This window comes from Balaenoptera borealis (genome assembly GCF_965194805.1).
Source record: "Balaenoptera borealis genome assembly, chromosome: X".
Lineage (NCBI taxonomy): Eukaryota > Metazoa > Chordata > Mammalia > Artiodactyla > Balaenopteridae > Balaenoptera > Balaenoptera borealis.
Genome location: NC_138881.1, coordinates 113,956,386 through 113,973,753, shown reverse-complemented (window position 1 = coordinate 113,973,753; position 17,368 = coordinate 113,956,386). Strand labels below are relative to the sequence as shown.

The 17,368-nt window shown below is 43.1% G+C and overlaps 1 protein-coding gene across 1 annotated transcript in view; it reads right to left on the bottom strand.

Annotated features, from left to right (window-relative positions):
* VGLL1 (vestigial like family member 1) overlaps positions 1-17,368 on the bottom strand; it is a 569,192-nt gene that overhangs the window by 448,501 nt on the left and 103,323 nt on the right. The window lies entirely within an intron of this gene.

Below are 17,368 nucleotides of genomic sequence, written 5' to 3'. Positions count from 1 at the left end.
TCCCATCCATTTTCATGGTTTTCACTATCACCTTCATAGTGATAAACCTCAAATATATAACTGCAGCCCTGAACTGTGGATTTGTAAGTGCAGCTACCTCTGAATATGTCCACTTGGATACCCCAAAGCCACCCCACATTTGGCATGCCCCAAACTTAACTCATCTCCTCACTCCACTTCCAACCCAGACTTGTTCTCCCTCCAGGCTCTCCCCATCTCAGTGAATGGTACTACTACACCCACATAATTGTCCAAGACTTGGGAGTCATCAAGGATTCCTTCCTCTCTCTTGCCCAGATTACTCCCCAATCCCAGTGGCTTCCTCAAAGCTTCTCGATTGCCACCTTTCTATCCCCCTGGGCAACATCCTAGTCTAGGCCCTCATCCCCTCTCTCCTGCATGACTGAATTGTACGTTCCTAATTGATTGCCTTGCTTCCCTTCCTGCCCCACCCCATCCATCCTCCATACCACCAGAAGAATGTTAACTCTAAATCTTGTAAGTGACCATATTATCTAACCTGATTTTACCCCCCTAAGACTATGCATTAGACCCAGGGAAGCAGATTGACAGTTTCCTGGCATGTTCAATGTGAATGGGATTAGCTCCGGAATAGCCTGATGGTCCTGTAATCCCTGAAGCCTCCTCTTTCTCCCATCCTTCTTCTGCCTGGTCCTCTAGATTGCCGCAATATTGGCTACCTATCCAGCTTCCACATTTTAGCTCTACTTTCTGATTCTGTATCAGATGTCCTTTGTGTCAGGACCTCCCATACCTGTCTCTCCCCCAACAAGGAGTGGCCCGGCCCTGGTGTTGGGTCCCCTTTAAAAATCTTCAGTTGCCTATTGCATTCAGAAGTGATTTTTAAACTAGGTTACCAAGAAATCTGTAGACCTGGGGAGTACAGGAAAGTGCCTGCAGCTAAAGTCAAATATTGACTATCTTTTTCTTAGTTCACAGAAAGAATTAAGTGAATGGATTGAATTGTTTCATTTTTCAGTTTTTCTTGCATAAAATTTTCTCAAATCTCTGTCACCCTTTTCTACTACTGATTTTCTTCTAGCTGGTGATTGATCTGCAACAAATAAGCATCAAGGAAAAAACTAAAAAAACAATGGATCGCACACATTCTGATGTGACTAGGCTTGTGGTTGTGATTTTATATTGATAACCTAGAACACAGTCAGAGTTTCTGCTAGGAAAGTTATTTCCAGTACATAAGAAAGAGTTAAATATATCAGCATTTTGTTTGTTCTACAAAGGGCCTCTCAAGGACTCTTTTCCCTGAACATGTCTGGAAAACCCTAGCCTAGAGGATAGTGTTTCCATTGTAAGCATAGCACAGGTTCCGACCCCTGCCCACCTTTCTGTCTTCATCCCCCACCACTCACCCATGCTCAGACTTGAGCATCACCCATGTCCGGCTAAGCTTATTTCCCCAAATGTGCTGTGTTTGTTCAAGCTGTCCCCTATGAACATCATGACTCCCTCCTTTTTTATCCACTAATGTTGAAGAGATACCCGCTCTGTGAAACGTGCCCTTCCAGCTGACAAGGTGCCCTCTTCTGTGCTCAGTCTATCATAGAATTTGACACATTACATCATAACTGACTTGTCAGATTTCCCTTCCATTAGCTTCTAGAGGAAAGACTATTAAAAATCTCAGAATCCTTGCTTCCTGACACATTGTAAGGAATTAGTAAATCTTTGCCCAATTACTAAGTTTTCTTTTCAGGGGATAGAAGGGGAAGTTGTAAAATATTCTAATCTGGTAGAACAGCACTGGCCAGGCTCTCTGGCGATACGAATCACAATATATTTGTTTTACGTTTTCTTCTATTCCCTTAATTATCTCTCTTTCCTCTGGGGTCAGTTCCATTTGTTTATTTTGGTCCTTCTCCTTCATGTTGATAGTTTTCCTCAAACGTCTGGTGACCCTTTGTTGTCTGGTCATATTTATGAATGAAGATCTATGTTAGCTTTTATGGGTGGATGGCATGGGTTTCCTCTACAATTGCATTGATCTGTTTCCCCCACAAACCTCTCCCCGGAATGGGAGGGCCGACTGTGGGTTCTGTTTAAGTGGGTAGAGCTTGTCAACAGGCAGGTTTCCCTTTAGGTTATGTGGGTGGAGAGGCAGGAAGGCCGGGACCCCCACAACTGATAAAGTAAGGAGGGCTTTTCTCTGGGGGTGGAGCCCTTTAGAGGGTTTCACTCTTGACTGAGGCTGGTTTTCCTTTTGTTTTCTTTTGCCTATTCGTTGTGGAGGTCTCAGCACACTCCCTAGAGTCCTCCTCGGGCAAAGTTAGCCTGAGGGTAAAGGCCCAATGTTGCTGCTGACAAAGGGTCCATGGGGGAAGGGAGAGAGGGAGAAAAGGGGCCCACCTATCCTAGCTGTTCCACTGCAGCTCTTTATTGAGTTGCCATAATGATTCCTCCCCTGCCCGCCCCTGCTCTTTGCATTTACCAACTCTGAGATTGCTGCCTCCTTGAGAGAGCCCACTCTTACTTCTGATTTCTTGAATTGCAATGTTTTCTGCTCTGATTTCTCTGTTAGCCCAAATTCATTGGCTTTCTTGCTTCCTGGTATCCCTGAACATTTATTTCACATTGATGTCACCTTTTCTTGTTTCCCATTGTTGCTGTGATTTCATTCTGTTTACATTTATTTGTGACTGAGTAATACATTCACATGGTTAAATATGTAAGCGATAGAAAAGAGTGTGCAATGTAGAGTCTTCCTTCTGCCTTTTCCTCCTGGTTTTTCATTGGCAACCAGTGTTGTCAGTTTCTTATGTACCTCCCAGAGATGCTTTTATGCACCTTCAAGCAAATACATAGATATTCTCTGGCACTCTTTTTTACACACAGTAGTATACAATATACTGTCTACATCTTTGTTTTTTCATTTAACACTATACCTTGGAGATTATTCCACGTCAGCAAAGTGCTCCCTTTTTTTTTTTTACAACTGCATAGTATTCCATGTATGAATGGCACACCATAATTTAACTAGCCTCCTCTTGATGAACATTTAGGTTGTTTCCAGTCATATGATATTAAACAATGTTGCAACAAATAACCCTATACTTATTCACTTTTCTTTTTAGAGTCTGGAGTTTGGGGGGTAGGGGTCTGGGCTGGACCCATGAATTTGGGGGTTTTATTTGTTTATTTATTTATATAAATTTATTTATTTATTTTTGGCTGCATTGGGTTTTTGTTGCTACGCGTGGGCTTTCTCTAGTTGTGGCAAGCGGGGGCTACTCTTTGTTGCAGTGTGTGGGCTTCTCATTGTGGTGGCTTCTCTTGTTGTGGAGCATGGGCTCTAGGCGTGCAGGTTTCAGTAGTTGTGGCATGCGGGCTCAGTAGATGTGGCTCACGGGCTTTAGAGTGCAGGCTCAGTAGTTGTGGTGCATGGGCTTAGCTGCTCTGCAGCATGTGAAATCTTCCCAGACCAGGGCTCGGACCAGTGTCCCCTGCATTGGCAGGCGGATTCTTAACCACTGCGCCACCAGGGAAGTCCTCATTCACTTTTTTTGTTTTTATTTTTTTAATTTTATATTAGAGTATATTTGATTTACAATGTTGTGTTAGTTTCAGTTGTACAGCAAAGTGATTTAGTTATACTTATTCACTTTTTAAAGTTTCTTTTCAGGCATATCTGTGGGATCTGGAAGGCTAAAAATCACATATATATATATGCTTTTTAACATTGACCAATCAACATGTTAACCTGAACACATCACACTCAAAGGAAGATAATTTAAAAGCTATTGCTGTGGCACATATATACAATGGAATATTACTCAGCCATAAAAAGGAGCAAAATTGAGTTATTTGTAATGAGGTGGACAGACCAAGAGTCTGTCATACAGAGTGAAGTAAGTAAGAAAGAGAAAAACAAACGCATATATATGGAATCTAAAAAAATGGTACTGATGGACCTAGTGGCAGGGCAGGAATAAAGACGCAGATGTAGAGAACGGACATGAGGACTTGGGGGGGACGGGGAAGCTGAGACGAAGTGAGAGAGTAGTATTGACATATGTACACTACCAAATGTAAAATGGATGCCTTGTGGGAAGCTGCTGCATAGCACAGGGAGATCAGCTCGATGCTTTGTGACCACCTAGAGGGGTGGCATAAGGAGGGTGGGATGGAGAGGACATGGGGATATATGTATACATATAGCTGATTCACTTTGTTGTACAGCAGAAACTAACACAACATTGTAAAGCAATTATACTCCAATAAAGACATAAAAATAATAATAAAATAAATAAAAGCTATTGTTTACTTTCCGTTAGTCAGATCAATGCATAGTAAATTGTCTGTGTTATGCACCCTCTTCAAAGCCAGGCCTTACATTTTAAAGCTTCCAATGCAAAGTCCTGTCTGGCCTTGCTGATTTTGGTTGCACCATGTGGGATTCTCCATGCAGGTCTGCAGCAGAAAGCCAGAGATGACATGATCTCTGCTGCTTCCATCCAGATGCTGCACTTGCAGGCGAGATTGGTAAGAAGCATTTTCAGGAGACATTGCCTTCAGTCAGTTTATTTGCTCAAATTAACATTCACGGAGTGCCTACTGTGGCCCAGGTGCTGAGCTGGATGCTGGGGATACAAAGATAAAAATGATAGTCCCCACCCTGTCAGGAGCTCCCAGTCAAGAGAAGCCAATCAATACATGAGCAGACAACCATGAAACAATGTGAGAAGTGCCACAGTAGAGGTGAAGACAGAATGCTGTGGGAGTGTTAAGGAAGAGTATCTACCCAGCAGGGAAGTAGGATAGAGAGAATGTCCAGGAAGGCTTCCTAGAAGAAAATACACCTGTCATAACTTTGTATCCTGACTTCTAGCACCCCACTGACAAATCCCCATGTTCATTGTCTGTCTACTGTCCTTGGCTTTTCTAGTCTGGAATCTTCCACCCCTTTTCCTTCTACAGCTATCTTTCTAGTCAGCTGTATTCACTCTGACATGCCAAAGGCTTAGGAGGAGTAAAGTAGGAGGGGGTTGGTGATAATCATTTCCAGCATAGATGAATGTGGTTGGAAATGGGGATAATTGGAGTGTTGGCCTGGTTTCAGATATTAGTTTTGAGAGTATGATCAGGATCCTCAATCTCTAGCTGCCTACCTCCATCCCATGTCTCCAAGGTGAATTTTCTTGGCAAATGTCTACTCTTTGTTTCTAACTTGTAGGCACCATGACTCCACTCTCCATTAGTGTAAGAAAAAAAGCTGTATTTGTTTATGTGTTTAAATAGACAAGAAACACAGGTAACAGTGGTTACCACTGGGAATACAATGGAGTTTTATGGGGAGCAAGTTTTACTTTTTAATCTATACCTCTGTGCCCTTTGCATTATTTTTATTTGTTAAAAAATTTAAAAAAAAAATTTTTGGCCACACCATGCGGCATGTGGGATCCTAGCTCCCCAACCAGGGATAGAACCCCCATCCCCTGCATTGGAAGCATGGAGTCAACTACTGGACCACCAGGGAAGTCCCTGCATTATTTTTATAATGAGCATATTTTACTTTTGTAATTTTTAAAATAAACTTTAAAAAAAATATTTATTTGCTTGCGCTGGGTCTTAGTTGCAGCAGGCGGGCTCCTTAGTTGCAGCTCGTGGGCTCCTTAGTTGTGGCACGCAAACTTTAAGTTGTGGCATGCATGTGGGACCTAGTTTCCTGACCAGGGATCGAACCTGCATCCCCTGCATTGGGAGCTTGGAGTCTTAACCACTGCGCCGCCAGGGAAGTCCCTAAAATAAACTTCTTATGGAAGTAAACTTTTACATACAGAAAAAGTGCACAAATCATAAGCTTAATGAATTTTCATAAAGTAAATACACCCATTGTAATCATCACCCAGATTGTAGACTTGTAGATTTTTAATAGTATCTTGGAAGCCCACCTCTTGCCTCCTTCCAATCACCTCCACTTCTCACAAAGGTAACCACTATTCTGCCTTCTATCACCAAAGAATGGTTTTGACTAAGAGTTCCAGTTGCTCCTTATCCTCACTAGCACTTGGTATCATCAGTATTATTTATCTTAGCCATTCTAATAGGTCTGTAGTATTGTCTCATTGTAGTTTTGATTTGCATTTTGCTAGTGGCTAATGATGTTGATCATCTCTGCATGTGCTCACTTGCTATCCATGTCCTCTTGGATGCTAAAATCTTCCATAAATATAGAACATAATCATTTAAGAAAATTGTTTGAAGATAATAACACCATTAACCAGACTAGGGGATATTCTTTGGGTGTAACAATTCTTCTGAGAGGCAGATTAGGGTGGTGGAAATAGCCAGATTTGGGTAGCAGATGTTTCAGACTACTCTACTTGTTGTAGGATCTTGGGCAAATTATTGAACTTCTTTGTGCCTTGGTTGCTTTGTCTATAAAGCAGGGATAATAATAGTTCTTGCTTCATAGGGTTGGCCTGAGGATTATTAGATGAGAAAATTACGCAAGGCTCTCTGCTCCATGCCTGACAGAGTCAGTGTTCATCAGTGTCTCTCTGCCCTTCTGGCAAAGCCTGGAAAGAAGGCATGAAAGAGAAGGTTGTCCTTGAGGCAGTCAACGGCTTAGTATCTGAGGGAGAATGGATGAATGATTCCTCTTTCTCTAGGTCTAAGGAAAAAAACTCTATAGTTGTGTCCTGGAGGTAGCATTTTGTGCCCTCACTTCCTGCTGCCCCCCCACCCCACCCCCACCAAACAGCAGGAGAAGCCTGCTTTGAAGGAAATTCTAGAAGAAATTCTAGTCATAACTGGGTTCTCAGATGCTACTGCGTCCCTTGTATGATTTAAACACCTACTGCTGTGTGTCTAGCAGAAAGACACAAGCCCCATGGCATCTTTCTGTATAATTCCCAAAGGTTTCCCCTTGATGTTTCCTATGGCAAGACTGCACGAGGCCCTTGTGCCTGATATCAAGCAGTCAGTGTCTGTTCAGCAAATATTTGCCCAACACTTAGCAAGCACTAGGCTCTCTGATATGTCTGGGGAAACCAAAATGAGAAAGAAAGGACTGCTAGTTAAGGAGATAGAAAAGCATGGCGTCAACCACAGTGCATTGGGGAAGCACCTCAATAGAGAGAGTTCAGGGGGTTGCGGGTGTACGGAGAAGGAAGGTGATGGCACCAGAGGGTCCAGGAAGGTTCCTGGAAGAGGTGACATCAGAGCCCTGAAGGAATTTTCTGAGTGAGGGAAGAATGCATTCCAGGTACAGGGAATAGCATGTACAAGGCCCCAGAGGCCGGAGACCAGGGGCTCTTTCTCTTCTTGAGGCTGCATTCTTGGAACCACAGCCTTGTTCTGGGCTCTGCACAGCACCCCAGGTTTTTCCAATGTGCCCTTAAGGTGGAGCATCACCTTATGAAGACTTTATAGTAAAAACATCCCCTTTGTTCCAGGTTGAAGGGTCTCAGGGATCAAGTGCTGTACAGGCGTGTACATTTTTGGCATCCATCTTTCTTCAGAAATCAGCCTGATATGCTTGAATATATGATGCTTGTCTGTGTGGTTCTAGCTCATTTCTTACCTCCCTCACTGCAATCTCAGACTGCCTTCTGCATTTCCTCCAGAGTCCAGGACTTCAATAGGCTGGCTCCTAGCTCCTATGCCCCAAACCCTTCCGCATAGCCTCTCCCTGGGGCCCCTAACCTACCCCTACCCTAAACCTTCTTCTTGACTTAACTTGTTCAGGGTTCTCTCTTCTCTCTCCCCCTCCCCCAGCTTCTAACTGCTGTCCTCCAAGCTACCTTCTTCAGCTCTGACCCCAGGCTAGGGCAGTCCCTCCCTGATCCCTCCTGTGGTCCGTACCGACAACCCATTGGGGCTATTTCTGAAATGAGCACTTCTGGTCCTGACTCATGTCCTAGGTCTCCTCACAGGAGACTGTCTTCTTCATGGGGACTGACTCAGGAGCCCTCTAGTTCTCCCACCGTGTCTCCTGGGGCTAGCCTCAAGGTTTCCGAAACGGGGAAACTGAGGCTCAAAGAAAGGGGATGACTTACGAGGGTCAGCAGGCGGCAAGTTAGTGACAGAGCAGAGACCACCCCAGGCCTCCAGACTTCCAGCCAATGCTCTTTCCCAGGAATCAGGTTGCCTCTCAGAAGGCTCAGGTCTTCTCGCTGCCGTCAGCTCCCATCCACCGACTGCACCGGGCACCCATCTCTCTCAGTACTTCCTTCCTGAGCCACTTCACTAAGACTGAAGCTGACCCGTCCAGGCTTCTGACTCAGCAGCCCAGCAAAGAACATCCAGCCATGTCTGCATCTGATTAAGGAGACACCAGGGGCAGGAAGCCTATTTTTTCCTCTGGCAGGGTGGAGGGTGCAAAAGAAGGCAGGGAGAGTCAGTGAAATGGTAAGATGTCAGGGCCCACGGGGGTGGGGTGGGAGGTGGAAGGGTTGTAGCAAAAGATTTAGGATTCCTAGTGAAATCCATTTGGGTACAGAAATATATTTACTGACTTAGAAGGACCGCTGTGATACAATGTTAGTGCAAATATCATGGCAAAAATAGAATGTTCCCATAGTTCTACTTGTGTAAAAGTAAGTTAAGAGTGTCTCCAAAGTGCCTATGAGTGGTAGTTAGCAATTAGCTCTGTGTTCCCCTCCACTCTCTGCATGTTAATTTTTGCCCAGAAGTTAATAGTTGACAATGACCACAACCTTGGAGAGCTGCTGCGACACAGGCGTTCACCTGCAAATAAATGGAGCTGAGAACTTTCCTCCTTCACAATGTCCCACAATGAATGGTGCCATCTTGTCCAGTGTGGATTTAGAACGGCTCCCACCAGAGCACATCTACATCTAATGCAACGTCTAATCCCGTCAGGGATTTTGACATCAAGATGTCTTCTGACTGGGAGGAGCAGGAAGCCCTGGGGCCTCCTATTGTCACAGGGTCACTGATGCCTGGAGACCTCTCTCTTGACATGGGGGACCCAACCATATCTGAAGCATGTTTAAATAAGCAACAGGATTGACCCTTGTACTGGGTTGAATAGCGTCCCCCTCACATTCTTGTCCACCTGGAATCTGTGAAGGTGACCTTAGTTGGAAATAGAATCTTTGCAGATATTAGTTAAATTAAGATGAGGCCATACTGAATTAAGATGGGCCCTAATCCAATGACTGATGTCTTTACATGAAGAGGAAAATTTGGACTCAAATTGAGGAAAGCTGGCCATATGAAGATGGAGGTGGAGGTTGGAGTGATGCGGCCACAAGCCAAGGAACATCAGTGATTGCTGGCTGTCACCAGAAGCTGGAAGAGGCCAAAAAGGAGCCTTTGGAGGGAGCATGTCCCTGCCAACACCTTGATCTCAGACTTCCGGCCTCCAGAACTGTGAGCGAATACATTTCTGTTGTTTTAAGCCACCCAGTTTGTGGCACTGTGTTACAGAGGCCATTGGAAACTAACATGACACTTTTATGGAAGAAAAAAATGGCCCCACCTTCTGAAATGCTGCTCCAGTCGAGACATGAGGAGAAAGATGCTCATCAACAGAGGACACACTCTTAAGCCTGGGGACTATGTGGTCCCTCTGGTTATGCTCTACAGTGGTCTATATGTGCGTAGAGAAATAAGTCTGGAAGGCACCCCAAGATTTGTCTTTGGGTGATAAATTCTGGGAGATTTTTATCCTTTTGCTTTAACTTGTCTATATTTTCTAAGTATCCCACGTGGTAAAGAATATATATCTCTATATACCTGTCATCTATTTATCCATCTACCTATCTTTAATTACTAGTACGCTCATACACTCACAGAATCTTTCCAAGTTAAATAGCCCCAGAGTACCTTCATTTCTTGTAGATCCAAGGCTAGGAAATACTCCTGAAAAGCCCTGGCAGTGGGGAAGGTAGACAATAATAAAACCCTGTATTTGTGTGGTATTTGATACTCTTCAAAGAGCACACCTCCATCTCCATCAACACATTCAACCCGTTCAACTGCATAGCCCTCTGGTTGATAAAGAATCTGAGACTCAGAGAATTGTCAAAGGTTTCATAGCTAATAACTCATGGGGCTGTGACTAGCACTCATGGTCCTGACAACTGGTCCAGCAGCAGTTTCTAGAATGTAAGATCTATAAAGACAATGCTTTCTGTCTGTCTTGTTCTCCTAGCCCTTGTATCTCCAGCACTTAGAATGGTGCTGGGTATATGGTAGGTGATCAGTACCTTTTTAGTGAATGGATGTAACAAAAGCAAGCTCCTCCCTAGAAGCATTTTCTGCTACTAGGAGCATTTTTGTTCAGACCAAGCTGTTGTGCTCTGCAGACGGCAGCAGGGCTGCTGGAGAGGCCCCACTCTCTCCTCAATCTCTGTCCTTCCACATAACCTGCTCCTCTGACCCCTACCCCCAGTAAAGGGTAGCTAATTTCCAGGGCTGGCCTCTCACATCACCTACAGGGTGGCCCCTAAGGGATATCATTCAAGGTCAGTCTGTAAAGGGCTCCTTGTCCAAAAAAAATGCCACTCAACATAAAGATCCAGGGTCAAGGGGAGGGCAGGTTTTGCCGATGGGTGGGTTTGTCAGCCTCAGAATGATTTATTTGGTTCTGGGACAAGGAATAGGACTGGGACAAGGAATAAGACACATCAAGAAATACTGACACACAAGGGACTTCCTTGGTTGTCCAGTGGTTAAGACTCTGCGCTTCCACTGCAGGGGGTGTGGGTTCCATCCCTGGATGGGGAACTAAGATCCCGCATATTGTGCAGCCAAAAAAAAAAAAATTAGAAAAGATATACACACAACATGGGGACTATAGCCAATATTTTGTAACAACTGTAAATGGAAAGTAACCTTTAAAAATTGTATATCAATAAAAATTAAACTGAAGGAATAAAAAGAAATATTGACACAGAGAGAGACATGCTCACACAGAGGAGATGGCAGCAAGGTGGATGGAGAAGGGTCACAGTTCAGAAAGAGAACATGAGAAGTACAGAAAATGTCCAAAAGTGAGTCAAGAAGGAAGACTTCTTGAAACAAATGGGAAAAAGGAAGTGGGGTGAGGCAGGCAGAAAACACTCCCGCCGCTGCCTGTCATTGTAGCCCAACCCCCAGTTCTCACATCCCCTCCCACCGCCCTCCACACAGGTGACACCTTCCCACAAGGCCTTGTGTGTGTGTGTTGGGGGGGGCTCCCAGAAGGCAGGCTGCCCCCTGCCCTGCCTGACAGGGTGTGGGTGTGGCTACTCTCAGGGCTGAGAAGGACTGGGTTTCCGGAAGCCCAGAAGCCAGCAAAGAAATTGGAGAAGGGAGGGCGTGGGGTCTTCTGAGCACTGGGGTCAGAGAGCAGAGCTCTGGGGACCCCATAGGCTTTCACAATTCTCCCCTTCCCTGACCTTTTCCCACACAGCCAGGACAAGAAAAGGAAGCTTAAAAAGAATTATGGGGACTTCCCTGGTGGCGCAGTGGTTAAGAATCCGCCTGCCAATGCAGGGGACACGGGTTTGAGCCCTGGTCCGGGAAGATCCCACATACCACGGAGCCACTAAGCCCGTGAGCCACAACTACTGAGCCTGCGCTCTAGAGCCCACGAGCCACAACTACTGAGCCCGCGAGTCACAACTACTGAGCCTGTGTGCCATAACTACTGAAGCCCGCGTGCCTAGAGCCCGTGCTCCGCAACAAGAGAAGCCACTGCAATGAGAAGCCCGTGCACCGCAACGAAGAGTAGCCCCTGCTCACTGAAACTAGAGAAAGCCCACGCACAGCAACAAAGACCCAACACAGCCAAAAATAAAAATTAATTAATTAATGATTTTTAAAAAGAGCAAGGTTTAAAAAAAAAAAAGAATTATGGGCCAATTAACTGAAGGTAAGGAAGTTGCCTTAAAAAGGAACTCTCACACCCCTGCACCACTGTCTTAATTAAAGACCATTCCTGGCTAATTTGCTACACAAGAGAGTTCACACATTTGTGATCTCTCTTGTCTAGCAAAAGTGTTTCGAGAGATCACACATTTCTGTGTCCAGGTCAAACCACGTGTATTCTGGGAAAGGAAGTCTTCCAGGCTTTGGAGCTCTATGGGAGGACAGTCGAGAGAATATTTGTCTTCTTCTCTGACACTGGATACTTCTGCCCCCAGCATTCCAAGGTTTACATCATTAGTAGCCACCAGGTACAAAATGTCAATTACCTATGCTCCTATTTTCATACTTCTGAACAAAAGACCTGTCTCAAAATCTACTCCCAACTGGGAGCAAAATTGTCATTTGCAGCTTAGGACGCATAAGACTTTTCCAGCTGTGGGGTGCGTATCCACACAGTTGGTGAACAAGGAAAATTACTGCATTTTCAGAGTTAGCTCCTCTGAAACCGGAAATGTGAACAGAGCTGACTTAGTGCTAAGACTTTCTCTTACTCCTGTAAGAAAGAGGAAAGGCTGTGTGCAAGGTAGCAGTGATGTGCAAAAACCACAGTAGAGGTTTTGTGAAGAAGAGCAATTGTGGCTTTTGCACAAGTTATTCCTAAACCGAGGCTGGGGACAGCATATGACACCTTTCAAAGCAGCTTCTGGACTGGTATTTCACTGAAATGAAGAAGATCTCTGAGCAAGACCGGAAAGCCAAAAGTCTACGTTTCATGACCTCTGCAGGAAAGTAATTGTTGCATTATGGAACATTCTAGAATGGCAGGCTCAAACCATGGCCCGGAAGAACTGTAGGCCTTTTTGGGTGGGAGGGGGAGAGGCAGGGAAAATATAATTCCCAATTAGGTTTCTGATAGTTTTCCACTCTCTCCCCACCCCCTCACCTAGTTCTGTGCCTCTTCTTATAGCAGTCTCCTCTAGCACAGGGGATCTGATTCAATAGCTGGGAAAAGGATGTAGAGGAAACAGAGAAGAAAAATTAATGTCAATCTCAGGAAGTCCAGAACATTTTTAACTCAAAAGTTGCCTGCATATATAAAGAATCTGCATCACATACCCATTGTACTGGGAGTGCCCCTAAGTATATCATGTCCCTAGATGTAGCCCTGGAAAAACGCTTCACAGTAAATATTATTTTAGAACTAATCCATATTTGGATAAGAAGAAGAGAGAAGTTTTACCAGGTGAACAGAAGGATATCACTAATGAGTAAATAAGTGAACAGGAAGAGCAAAGAATTGGCCTGATAGAGTAGAATAAATTTCTTCTGTCCCTCATGGGGTTCCTTGGGCTGACTTAAGCCCTATAGGATAAACTAGGAATGTTTGGGGGGTTTTTTGGCCGTTGCTCCTTGCAGTGGAAGCGCGGAGTCAACCACTGGACCTACAGGGAAGAACCAGGAATGTTTTAAATAGCTAACTCTTCTAAACAGCATTAGAGGGCTTCCCTGGTGGCACAGTGGTTAAGAATCCACCTGCCAATGCAGGGGACATGGGTTCAAGCCCTGGTCTGGGAAGATCCCACATGCCGCAGAGCAACTAAGCCCATGCACCACAACTACTGAGCCTGCGCTCTAGAGCCTGCAAGCCACAACTACTGAGCCCACGTGCCACAACTACAGAAGCCCACATGCCTAGAGCCTATGCTCTGCAACAAGAGAAGCCACCGCAATGAGAAGCCTGCACACTGCAATGAAGAGTAGCCCCCACTCACCGCAACTAGAGAAAGCCCGCACGCAGCAACGAAGACCCAACACAGCCAAAAATTAATTAATTAATTTAAAAAAAAACAGCGTTAGGCCCAGACAGCTTCATAAATGAATTCTTTCTAACTTTCAAGGAGCAGGTAATCTTTTTTCTGTTTTTAATAAATTTATTTTATTTATTTATTTTTGGCTGCATTGGGTCTTCGTTGCTGTGCGCGGGCTTTCTCTAATTACAGTGAGCAGAGGCTACTCTTTGTTGCAGTGTGTGGGCTTCTCATTGCGGTGGCTTCTCTTGTTGTGGAGCACGGGCTCTAGGCACGCAGGCTTCAGCAGTTGTGGTGCACGGGCTCAGTAGTTGTGGCTCTAGAGCGCGGGCTCAGTAGTTGTGGCACATGGGCTTAGCTGCTCCGTGGCATGTGGGATCTTCCCAGACCAGGGCTCAAACCCGTGTCCCCTGCATTGGCAGGCAGATTCTTAACCACTTTGCCACCAGGGAAGCCCGGAACAGGTAATCTTGTTACTTTAAAAAAAAGTGTTCTAGAACAGTGAAAAATAAGATCTCCATTTTTAAACCAAAGCCAGCATAATACTAATATTGAGTTCTGACAAAGGAAAAACCTAATTTCACACTTCAAGGAATTAGAAAAAGAAGAAAAACTAAGTCCAAAGTTAGCAGAATGAAGGAAATAACAAAGGTTAGAGATGATATAAATGAAATTAAAAATAAATAGAAAAAATCAACAAAACTAAGTTGGTTTTTTGAAACAAGAAACAAAATTGACTGACTCTTAGCTAGACTAAGAAAAAAAGGAGAAGACTCAAATAAATAAAGTCAGAAAAGAAAGAAAGGACATTACAACTGATGCCACAGAAATAAAAAGGATCATAAGAGACTAGTATGAAGAATTATACACCAACAAACTGGATAACCTAGAAAAATGGATACATTCGTAGACACATACAACCTACTAAGACTGAATCATTAAGAAACAGAAAATCTGAACAGACCAATATGAGTAAGGAGATTGAATTGATAATCAAAAACCTCTCAATAAAGAAAAAATAGGAACAATCTGATTAAAAAATGGGCGGAGGATCTGAATAGATATTTTTCCAAAGATGTCCAACAAGCACATGAAAGATGGTCAACATCACTAACCATCAGGGAAATGTAAATCAAAACCACAATAAGCCATCATCTCACACTTGTTAGAATGGCTGTTATCAAAAAACAAGAAATAATAAGTGTTGGTGAGGATGTGGAGAAAAGGGGACCCTTGTGCACTGTTGGTTAGAATGTAAATTGGTGCAGCCACCATGGAAAACAGTATGGAGGTTCCTCAGAAAGTTAAAAATAGAACTATCACATGATCCACTTCTGGGTATTTATCCAAAGAAAACAAAAACAATAATTCAAAAAGATATATGCACCCTCATGTTCATTGCAACATTATTTACAATAGCCAAGATATAGAAACAACTTAAGTGTCTGTTGATTGATGAATGGATAAAGAAGATGTGATAAATCTCCCAACAAAGAAAAGCCCAGAACCAGATGGCTTCACTGGTAAATACCATTCATTCTCAAACTCTTTCAAAAAATTGAAGAGAAAGAAATACTTCCAAACTCATTTTTTGAGGCCAGAATAATGATACCTGATACTAAAGCCAAAGACACCACAAGAAAAGAAAACTATAGGCCAATGTCCCTAATGAACATAGATGCAAAAGTCCTCAAAAAAAATATTAGCAGGGGGAAGGATGGGGGAGGGAGGGATAGATTAGAAGTTTGGGGTTGACATGTACACACTGCTATATTTAAAATAGATAATCAACATGGACCTACTGTATAGCACAGGGAACTCTGCTCAATGCTCTGTAACCTAAATGGGAAAAGAATTTGAAAAAGAAGAGATATATGTGTATATATAACTGAATCACTCTGCTGTACACTTGAAACTAACACAACATTGTTAAAATAAAAATTAAAAAAAGAACAAAAAAATTAGCAAACCAGATCCAACAGCACATTAAAAGGATCAAACACCATGACCAAGTGAGCTTTATACCCAGGATGCAAAAATGGTTGAACAAACAAAACTCAATCAGTGATGCTCCACATTAACAGAAGAAAGGATAAAAATCACATGAGCATCTCAGTAGATGCAGAAAAAAATACTTGATAACATTCAACACCTTTTCATGATTAAAAACTCTCAACAAACTAGGAATAGAAGAAAAGTACCTCACCATAATAAAGGCCATATAAGATGAGCCCAAAGCTAACACCATACTCAATGGTGGAAAGCTGAAAGCATTTCCTCTAAGATCAGGAACAAGACAAGGGAACCCACTATTGCTACTTCTATTCAACATAGAACTGGAAGTAGCCAGAGTAATTAGGCAAGAAAAATAAATAAAAAGCATCCAAATCAGAAAAGAAGAAGTAAAATTATCCCTGTTTTCAGATGACATAATCTTATATATAGAAAACCCTAAAAATTCCATTAAAAATAACTGTTAGAAGCAACCCAATCCAAAAATGGGCAGAAGACCTAAACAGACATTTCTCCAAAGAAGATATACAGATTGCCAACAAACACATGAAAGAATGCTCGACATCTCTAATCATTAGAGAAATGCAAATCAAAACTACAATGAGGTATCACCTCACACCAGTCAGAATGGCCATCATCAAAATATCTACAAACAATAAATGCTGGAGAGGGTGTGGAGAAAAGGGAACCCTCTTGCACTGCTGGTGGGAATGTAAATTGATACAGCTACTATGGAGAACAGTATGGAGGTTCTTTAAAAAACTAAAAATAGAACTACCATACGACCCAGCAATCCCACTACTGGGCATATACCCTGAGAAAATCATAATTCAAAAAGAGTCGTGTACCAAAATGTTCATTGCAGCTCTATTTACAATAGCCAGGACACGGAAGCAACCTAAGTGTCCATCGACAGATGAATGGATAAAGAAGATGTGGCACATATATACAATGGAATATTACTCAGCCATAAAAAAGAAACGAAATTGAGCTATTTGTAGTGAGGTGGATGGACCTAGAGTCTGTCATACAGAGTGAAGTAAGTCAGAAAGAGAAAAACAAATACCGTATGCTAACACATATATATGGAATCTAAGAAAAAAAAAAGAGGTTATGTAGAACCTAGGGGCAGGACAGGAATAAAGATGCAGACGTAGAGAATGGACTTGAGGACACGGGGATGGGGAAGGGTAAGCTGGGACGAAGTGAGAGAGTGGCATGGACATATATATGCTACCAAATGTAAAATAGATAGCTAGTGGGAAGCAGCCACATAGCACAGGGAGATCAGCTCGGTGCTTTGTGACCACCTAGAGGGGTGGGATAGGGAGGATGGGAGGGAGGGAGATGTAAGAGGGAAGAGATATGGGGATATATGTATATGTATAGCTGATTCACTTTGTTATAAAGCAGAAACTAACACACCATTGTAAAGCAATTATCCTCCAATAGAGATGTTAAAAAAAAATAACTGTTAGAACTAATAAGCAAATTCAGTAAAGTTTCACGACCCATAACACACAAAAATCAGTTGCATTTCTAAACATTAACAAGAAACTATTGGAAAAGGAAATTAGGAAAACAATCCCATTTATAATAGCACTGAAAAGAATAAAATACCTTTAACTAAGGAGGTAAAAGACTTGTCTATTGAAACTAGAAAACATTAATAAAAAAATTAAACAAGA